This window comes from Grus americana, chromosome 8 (genome assembly GCF_028858705.1).
Source record: "Grus americana isolate bGruAme1 chromosome 8, bGruAme1.mat, whole genome shotgun sequence".
Lineage (NCBI taxonomy): Eukaryota > Metazoa > Chordata > Aves > Gruiformes > Gruidae > Grus > Grus americana.
In genome coordinates this window covers 3,213,043-3,222,887 of record NC_072859.1, presented here as the reverse complement: position 1 = coordinate 3,222,887, position 9,845 = coordinate 3,213,043, and the positions used below count along the sequence as shown (strand labels likewise).

At 43.9% G+C, this 9,845-nt stretch overlaps 1 protein-coding gene across 2 annotated transcripts in view; it reads left to right on the top strand.

Moving 5' to 3' along the window:
* Positions 1-1,264: 1,264 nt before the first annotated feature.
* Positions 1,265-9,845, top strand: part of PLA2G4A (phospholipase A2 group IVA) — a 114,487-nt gene continuing 105,906 nt past the window's right edge. The window contains exons 1-3 of one of the 2 annotated variants that reach the window (XM_054834126.1): positions 1,265-1,364; positions 2,026-2,161; positions 4,974-5,111. The gene's annotated coding sequence lies outside the window, so the exon portion shown is untranslated. Of the gene's footprint in view, positions 1,365-2,025; positions 2,162-4,973; positions 5,112-9,845 lie in introns of those variants that run through there. The other variant, XM_054834128.1, reaches the window with a different exon arrangement.

The following is a 9,845-nucleotide window of genomic DNA, read 5'->3' as shown; positions in this document are numbered from 1 at the left end:
TTTAAACAAAATCTTATTTTTGGCCCAGAAGATTTGTGTTGTGGTTAGTGAATAATTTGTGTACATCAGCAATAGGTCATCCTAGACGTTTTGGAGAATGATGCACAGAAGTCTGTAGTGGCACGATTCTTCTGGCATAGGAAAAGCCTTATATTATGTATTTATATATTTATACGCATGCATGTAAAAAAAAAAAACCAAACCCTCCTGGCCTTGGCGCTGGAAGCAGAGGATGGCTGTTGGGAGCAGACCATCAGTTACTGCAGGTCGTGGCTTCGCAGAAGGCTTGTAACTGCGGCTCAGCCTTACCACAAGGGACAGGGGGATGTTTTGTTCCCACGTTACGAAGTGTCATGAGCCAAACTGACTAATTGTGAAACATTGGTAGTGTCCAGCGGAACAGGGTATGGAAAGGGATGCATGGTGTGCACGAGGCTGTAGATTGATGGCCTGGCTTTCTGGATTTCACATGTCCGTTTTATGCTGATTTTATTCCATCTTAGAAAGCTTTTATTGATGCTGTTTGATAGTAAGACTTTACTGAAAGACTAGGCAAGTGAGCTGTTATGCTTTAATAAGGTGCATAGGAAAATGTAAATCCAGAAAATGTTTCTAGGGTGTAGAACTGGCAGCGTTAAGGGGAAAACTGAACTAATTGTGTGCAGCTAGAGAATTACCCCTAAAATGGTCATACAAAGCTAACGATGCTATGATTTGGAGGACCCTGGGGATACAAGTAACTGATACTGCTTAAAGTTTTGAATTATTATAAAGAACCAATGTGCAAACTGAGCAGCAGGGCAGAACTTGAGCCTTGGCAGAGGGCGCTTCCCCTTAGGAAGGGGTGCTTTTTGCAGCTGCAAAGCCAGCGAGCGCTCTTTCACCTTCCTCCCTCCTCTATGTACAGTGCAACGTGAGCTCTCTGCAAGTTTGTTTTCAGCTGGGGAAGGTCACTCGTGTGCCTGATAGCTGCTGTGTAACTGAAAGGATTCTTCAGCGTTCCAAGATGATGGAAATCAGGGAGATATGATAGTGCTGTTTTTCTGAAGGCTGCCCCTCCCCAGCTGTTGCTTAGGGATTGTCTATAATAAAGAAGTGATTATATGTTGGAACGGGAATTTTTCTTAAAAACAAGTTTGCTGTGGCAGGATTCACCACCAGGTGGAGATTTTATACATCAACTCACAAGTGCTCTTTTTTTTTTCATTTCCCAGCATATAAACTATCTTTGTGAAAAATCGGTATTACTTTTACTTCTGCAATAGTTATTTTAAGTAGCCTTTAGTCCAGAGGAAAGCAGTCTGTGGAAGAGAGTAGCTTCCTCAACTTCAACATTTTTACGTTGGCTGAAATTTCTGGAGGAGGTGATTCCCTCAAAGCTCTTTGTTCCTGTTTCTATTTTAGGTTTGACTGCATCTGAAAGGTTATATATAGAATACTTATCAAATTCACACCTCTCTGCTGAGGTTGGGTTGCCGTTTCCCAAAAAGGCAAGATTTCACAGCAGGATTGGGAGAAGATACAGCAATCCTAAGGATTGACATGCTTCAGTAATGCCACTAAAAGAAGGGGAGACAGAGCAGCAGCAGGGAAATTGTTGTCCCCTGGCACTGGTGCTACTCCATTTTTGTGCTGACTCCTGAAAATCCAAGGCAAATGCTGTTGTTCTAAAAATAATGATTTTTCTGAGACGGCATTTCTGTGGAAGGGAGATTGAGGCTTTGCGAAGCCCATTGTGTGTCTTCCTTGCAAAGTGTGTCCAGCCTTTAAGCATAGTTTTCAAAGCAACAAAATCCTGCCAGCAAATGTGTCTTTTCTCCCTGATTGTTTTCATTCATTTTATGTGTATCGTTTTTGTCAGTGGGAGAAATTAGTAAATTCCTCACTTTGGGAATATTTCCACCCCTGAAGTGAAATTCAGCTCTGCCATTCTGGGACAATTCTTAACAGCTGCACATGGAAATTAAGTCATAATTCTGTGCATGATGCAATATAAGCTAATACAGATATTTTTTGCCCCAATAGTATGTAGAGCCCCACATGAGCTGTTTTTTGACAACTTTTAAGGAAGCAGAGAGTGTGAATGCAGAAGGATTCACTGAGTATTACTGCCCTCTTTTGCTGGATGTTTGTTTCTTATTGTATGACATGATAAATGATGGTAAGTAGCTCATTTTTGCTCTTCTTACTGTTTACCTGATACCTTATTTGAGAATAAGTTCTATTAATTTAATCATTTGCAATCCAGGCCACATAAAGCTCTGTTTTGTAATCAAACTTTGCAAGGTTAAGCTGTCATTAGAAATTGTTAAATAAAAGGAAAAAAAATTGAGTACTTTTAAGTAACTTGAATTTAAAAAGATAAAGCGATAATTCAGAATACTTTTTGTTCTTCCAGAATTTCAAGTTGTAGCTGTCAAAAATGGAATTGATCAAATACTTGAACTACCAGATTATAGTGCGCTGTTAAAAAATAATTTAAAAAATGGCATTGCCATCAGATGCATGGGAATGACTCCCAGGGGCTTTCACTGTCAGTCTAATGCTGTATATGTCAGAGAAGTGCACTAAATTGAAAGGCAAGATGAATTAGATTTATAATTTGCTGGGGAAAAAGAAGAAAAGTAACCGCAAGGTTTTATAATATTGCCACTTTATGATCATAAATTACCTCCCCAAACTGGCTTAAAAATCAAATATTAAGACTTTTTAATGCATTTTTGCTTGTCTGTTGTTTTGTAGCTGCCCTGTGTTTCTAGATGGTCTAAGAACTTAAGGTTCTTAGAGGGTGTGTGAGTTTATTCTTATTTTGTGTCATATTTGGTGAAGATAACAAAATAATCAACCTTTAAGTTGCAGACCTGTTAAAATTGTGTCCATAGCAAGTGAAAGGATTTTGTTGCTTATCTTAGAGTGAAGGTATCCCTGGGAAGATTACTTTTCCAGGGAAAAAGCTGCCATCTTCTCACTAGTTCTGCTGACCGGTGAGTTGATTGCACAGTATGCTTTGGAGCAGAGACAAAGTAGAGCACGAGTAGCTGTCTGGGTCCCAGGGTGATTTTGACTTCTGCTGAGTTTCACCTGTACTGTGGGGTGTCTGGCCACCTCCAAGATAAGGCTGAGTAATGGAAAGGCTCCGACGGAGTAGTGCTGTTGGCAATATTCTGGGGAGAGAGCATGCGACTGCAAAGGCTGCCTGTGGTCCCTAGTGAGATGCTAATAAAGCGAGCTGCTCATCTCCACTTTAGTGAGCACTCAGTATTTATCTAGAACAGTGAGTAGATAATGCACGGTATTAAATAAAGGCATATTTCTGTTCGTAGTTACGGAGATCCCCGTTGGAGCCTCGTCAGGTTTATGTCCACCGCGAGCTCAGATGTGTAACAGGCAGTGTATGTATCTATCACAGCTGCTCCAAAGGAAACGTGGGATTTGTGACACATGCACAGAAACGTGATTGAAATATTTATAGGTACTCTATAAGACGGAACGAAAGAAAACCCCTTTTTTTCCCCTATCCAGTGTTTGCATTTGCAGGTTTCTAATCAAAAGAAAAAAATCGTCCAACCAATAGGTTGTATAGTATCTGTGCGTTACGTGGAAAGAGCATCGGTAAAACACAGACACCTCATATCAGCTGGTTCAGAGGAGAAAGCAGAATTCAAATCAGCAGGGCTCTCTGCACTTAAACTAGCAGTGAATTTATCCTCAAGCCTTCTTAATATGTTTTGAATGTTTTCCCTTCCTTTGTGATTGTGGGAATCTCGTTGTCATGTATAATAGCGCAGTAATTTCCTGGCAAGCAAGCCGGTTCTATTTCTTCAGTCTGTACTTTTCTGCTTTCTTATTGCAAAATGTGCTCAATCTGAAGTCTGCCATCACATAGTTTTAATATGTTGCATCTGAAGCAAAAACGCACTCTGAGGCTGATGGGTACAAAGATACGATAACAATTCTCGATGTTCTGAAAACATTCTTGAAAATCTAAAGACCTTAGGAGGAAGTCAACGTCTTTAAGCTTATTTTGCTGCCTTCTGCTAATCAGAAATGTGTTAACAGAAGTGTTTGGTTGTGTAGTTGCTTTAAACTTTCATGTCTGGCCAGGCAACGGGGCTGCCAGTTCTCTCTCTCTTTATTCTGTGTCCTCATGGAGTGCTCCAGCCATTTGGGTCCCAGTTTTCACTGGCACCCCTAGGTTCCACTGGAAAACAAAAATACTCCATTACCTGGGTTTAAAACAAGGGAGGCTTATTTATTTTTCCAGGAAAATCACAGTAAAAATGTGCCTCATTTGTGGAGTTTCTAGACCACTGTGATTTTGCTATTGTTGTCAGGAACACAGAAGAAGCTTTTTCCAATCAAAAGTACGTATGAATATAGAGTATGTGAGATCTGGGAACTGGACTGCCTTGCGCTGAACAAAATACCATGGACAGTGATTGGCAAGAAATGCTTGTGCACGGGCTCTGGCTGCCTACGCAGACCTCTTCCAGGGAGACAAGCAGCGTGAGAGTGAGGTGGGAGGTCAGTTAAATGAGGCAGCTGTGGGCATTGATCAATGCTTAGGAAATTGGGAGTATACCTTATTGTCTAAATCAGTTTGGGTTGGTTTTTTTTCTTCTTTTCCTCCTGGAATTATCCAAAAAAAAGTGTACAAAAAATAGGCAGATGGCACGAAAAGCTACAGCTGGTTTAGGCAAGATCTGAGCAAGTTTGCGCCCCAATTTTTTTTTTTTTCCCCCCAAAGAAGCTTAACTTTGCACTCCAGCTACTGAAGAGGAAATGTAAATCCACTGCTCATGTTTTATTTGGAAGCCAGTAGGAGTTTTGAGGGATGCTTTCCAATATGGAAGATTGTAATTTCTATCATTAACATCTGCTTAGAGTAAATCCCGTTCAAGTAACTCTTTCCATGCTTCTGTTTTTATTAATGTCTCCCAGTTCTTGTTTTAATCCTTTGACATTCTTGACAGATTCAGTTAAGAGCCAAAGGCTGGAGTGAAACTCAGGTGACAAGTGTGAATTCATGTCAAATTTAACTAGTGAGGTGAGATGTGAAATGGGACAACTGTACACTTCATCATTCTGCATCATGGCCAGGTTTCTCCCAGGTAGGCCTGTTTGCTTTGCAAATTCTTTGCCAGTTACCTGTATTATAACATGGTTAGAGGGCATCTGCACACTTCTTGGTACGTGGTAAACAGAAATTTGTCACAAAACTAGAGAGAACAAAACCACAAGAATTGCTCGTTAGTAACAGCTAAAATGTGAGTCTCTGCCTTATCCACAGCAAGGTTGAGCTCTTTGCTTTGGGAGGTGACTAGACATTGAATTCACGTTGTTTTAAATGAAAGTTAATAATGAAGCCTCAACAGAATGGCTTCCAGAACCGTGTGTTTTGTGTTTCAGATGAAATGTATTAGACAATATTATTCTTTTCCTCATTTGCAAGCTTGGTAGTCACAAATTCAGTCCTGCCTGACTAGTTCCTGAAAAACAAGCCCTAAATGACTTAAACTCGGCTTGAAGCACTCTAGGACGAACTTTTTCCAAGGAGTGCAGATGAATGGAGTATGAAGCACAACATTTTTCAAGAGCATTTACCAGGTCAATTTACATCAGTGTAAAAACTGCTGTTCCATCTAGTACCCTCTGCTCTGTGCGGATTTGTAAGGCTCTCCGAGAATTCATAGTTTGATGAGGTGAGCTGCCTTCATTTACTAAAAGAAGTCCACAACATTCACAGGTGTATTCATCAAATTCTTAAATACAAGAGCTGAACCCAGGATGTGATACAAATGCTCCTTTGTCGTGTAGCTGAAACCCAGTCTTTTGTTATGGAGATGTAGATCATATCCCGGTTACAACCACTTACCAAAGGACGAAAAAGGAAAAAAACCAGCAGCACTTTAGCATAAACTGCATAAAACAAACCATGATAGGGTTTACTGACTAGAAAATTGAACCTAACTCCAATTGAAACATTATCCACATATATAGCTATATACACTATATATAGCTATATATATAGTCCACAAATATAACTATAAATCATCTGTATTCACAGAATATTATCAAGCACTCAAAACCAAATCTCAAACTGGAAAATTAGCACTGCCTAAGCACAGCTCGTACTTCTTCTAATGTAGGCATCTGCCCGATGGGCCGCTGAGTGTTTTCCTGGAAGGCTTTGATGTGTGAGGCTGCACAGAGTGATACAGTTCTGTGGGCACTTAGTCTATAAAGGTACGTGACTGCCCAAGACTATGCAGGGATGGATTTATTAACTGGGCAGTTAATCGTGGTGGTTTAATCTCAGCTGGACGCCAGGTGTCCACCAAGCTGCTCTATCACTTCCCTCCTCAGCAAGGCAGGGAGGGGAGAAAATTAAGATGGAAAAAACAACCCCAAACTTGTGGGTCAAGATAAAGGCAGTTTAATATAGCTGAAGCAAAAGGCCACACGCAGAAGCAAAGCAAAAGATTATTCTCTACTTCCCATCAGCAGGCAATGTCCGGCCACTTCCTGGGAAGCAGGGCTTCAGTACACGTACTCGTTACTCTGGAAGACAAACATTGTAAAAAAACCAAATGCCCTCATATGTCATTCAAATCTCCCCTCCAGCTTCAGGCCATTCCCCCTTGTCCTGTCACTCCAGTTCTGTCTGGTGAGCTCTCATGTGCCGGCGTCCCCAAGGAGTCGACGCTTCTTTGAGCCACCACCAGTGCCTTTGCAGTGACTGGTTCCAGACTGTTGCAAAGCCTGTCACAGTCTTCTGATGGGCTGCAGTGGTGTCTGGGTCAGCAGATGGTGGCAGGGCCGATGGGGATTACCATTCCTGGCTGGCTCCCGGTGAGCTTTGCTGCTTTGCCTGTGGCTCTGGAAGAGTTTCAGCTCTTGCTGGGAAAAAAACCCCATGCCCGACTCTCTGCAGTGTGTGTCATTCCTCTTGACTTGATTCTTGTAGGGAAGGGCCGTAGCTGCTATGCTCCCTGACGCCAGGGAGGTGGAAGAGACCCACCACGAGCTGGCTGCTCTCGCGGGAACTGCTGACGAGACCTGGGCATTGCCAAAGCAACAGCGGGAGATTTAAACAAGCTGTAACCAGAACCCAGCAGTCAGTTGCCGAAGAGTGCAGCTCCGGTGCCGGCCGGACCCACGGCGGAGCAGCAGATCCAGGTGCACAGGGGGTTTTTCCTGACTTTCCAGAGGCAGGGAAATGCTAAGGAGGTGGAAGAGACCTGCCACGAGCTGGCTGCTCTCGCGGGAACCGCTGACGAGACCTGGGTGTTGCCAAAGGAACGGCACCCACACCTATAAAAAGCAGCCTAGGGAGCGCCAGCGACCTGGAGCGTGGCGCGTCAGTTCGCGCGGGCAGGGCCTAGTCAGTCTGCCTGCTCACAAGGGGAGTCCACTGGTGGTCATCACCCTCTCACAGAAGGCGTTCAGCCATGGTGCCCACCAGGCAGAAAGCCCTAAGCTCTGTGCTCACCAGGAGGCATGTGGCAGCACAGACAGAGCTGCCGCAGAAACATGCAGCCACCCAGCTCTCAGGCTGCGGGGAGTGCCTGAACTTGGCACTGGCAGGGGAAGGCAGTAGTGAGATTGGCTGCCTGAGGTGTCACCTCTACGTCAATGACCAGCTGGAGTGCATGGAACTCCACCTGGGGACGGACAAGGAGCCAGCCGAGAGCTTATGGGTCAGGATTAAAGGGAGCGCTGGGGCAGGGGACATCATAGTGGGGGTCTGCTACAGGCCACCTGACCAGGGGGACCGAGCAGATGAAGCCCTCTATAGGCAGATAGGAGCAGCCTCACACTCTCAAGCCCTGGTCCTTATGGGGGACTTCAACCACCCTGACATCTGCTGGAGGGACAACGCAGCTGAGTGCAAGCAATCCAGGAAGTTCCTGGAATGTGTCGATGACAACTTTCTCCTCCAAGTGATAGAGGAGCCCACAAGGAGAGGTGCCATGCTGGACCTTATTCTCACCAATAAGGAGGGCCTGGTAGGGGACGTGAAGCTCAAGGGCAGCCTTGGCTGCAGTGACCATGGAATGGTGGAGTTCAGGATCTTCAGGGCAGCAAGGAGGGCACACAGCAAGCTCACTACCCTGGACTTCAGGAGAGCAGACTTTGGCCTCTTCAGGGCTCTGTTGGAAGAATACCATGGGACAAAGCCCTGGAGGGAAGAGGGGACCAACACAGCTGGCTAATATTCAAGGGTCACCTCCTCCAAGTTCAGCAGCGATGCATCCCAGCAAAGTCAGGCAAAAACAGCAAGAGGCCCCCATGGATGAACAAGGAGCCTCTGGGCAAAGTCAAACAAAAAAAGGAAGCCTTCAGAGGGTGGAAGCAAGGGCAGGCAGCCTGGGAGGAATACAGAGAAACTGTCCGAGCAGCCAGGGATCGGGTTAGGAAAGCCAAAGCCCTGGTAGAAATTAGTCTGGCCAGGGATGTCAAGGACAAGAAGAAAAGCTTCTATAGGTATGTTAGTGATAAAAGGAGGACGAGGGAAAATGTGGGTCCCCTCCGGAATGAAACGGGCGACCTGGTTACCCAGGATATGGAGAAGAAACCATTCTATTCTATGAAATAACTCCCCCTCGCTCTGACCGCAAACACAACTCCCGAAAAGCTCCTCCACCCTCTCTCCTGGACTTGGTGAACTCAGATGATTCTGGGTCAGGCCCATGGGCATCTTGGGGTAGCTGTTAATGGCAGCATGGATGTGGCAAGCAAGACCTTGTGAACTTCCTCTCGGTGAACTCATTTGAAATAGCTGGCGCTCCTGCTGTATCAATTAAATATGGAGTGTTTCATGCAAAGTAGTTCTTAGGTGTTGTAACTTGGCTCTTGGGGATTTTGAAATGTTTATAGACTTTCCAGAGGGTAGGAAAGAGGAGAAATATTTATGTTTAGAACATTTTGTCGTTTCACTTGGCTGGTAACAATGATTAGCCCCCTTGCCCAAGGCTCCTTATCCCCTGCTCTTTGACGCTAATGAATGCAAATGACATAAAGGCAGTACTATGAGAAGTCATATATTATTGTCACGCTATGAGCAATACTGAACGGGGAAGAAAAAACCCAACAAATGCAGAGCACTTTGCACAGCAGGAATTGCTGGGTAATCTGGGTAACATCCTTCTATTTGCTGCACTTCACTGCACATACAGTATTTGGTATCAGTTGATTTGTTACCCGCTCCCAAACAAGTCTGGGTAGCTCCATGGAGACTTACATCGCAATGTTTTGGATACTCTGCGAGTCTTATCCTGGGGATGGAATATTTTAGTGCTTGCCAATTACCTGGAAGTTCTCCTCAGCACAAGGCAGTGTAAGATTCATGTGAAATAAAGAACTTACTTAAGTACAACATCAAAATTTGGACAGTTAAAATGTTGTGGCAAACAGGAGTGAAACAAGCCTGTATACAGAACTCTGTCTTTAGATCAAATCCAAAAGGTCTCTTACACTGCTGCCAGCCTGTCAGCTGGGTAACTCTTACCGAACCATGTAACTTGGGAACCTGTTCCTATGCAAAAACTATGACTTTAGGCTTGCAGTCAACAAAAATAGTGTTGATTGGGATAATGTGTTTCATTTTATACCCTAAGCCTGTTTGGATTTCATCCAGGTGAAAATCTCAAAACCTCCACTTCCCAGGGTGTTCTGATTCCAACTTAATTAGGAAGGTAATTTTAATTTTCCTCTTGCTAACCCGTTCCTTTTTGCTCAGATTCTTAACTAAAATATTAATAAATTGTTAACGTCCTGTGATTTAAAAACAGGCTTTTCCACCTGGCATAGCTACGTCCTTGTCTTAACATGAATCTTTTTCT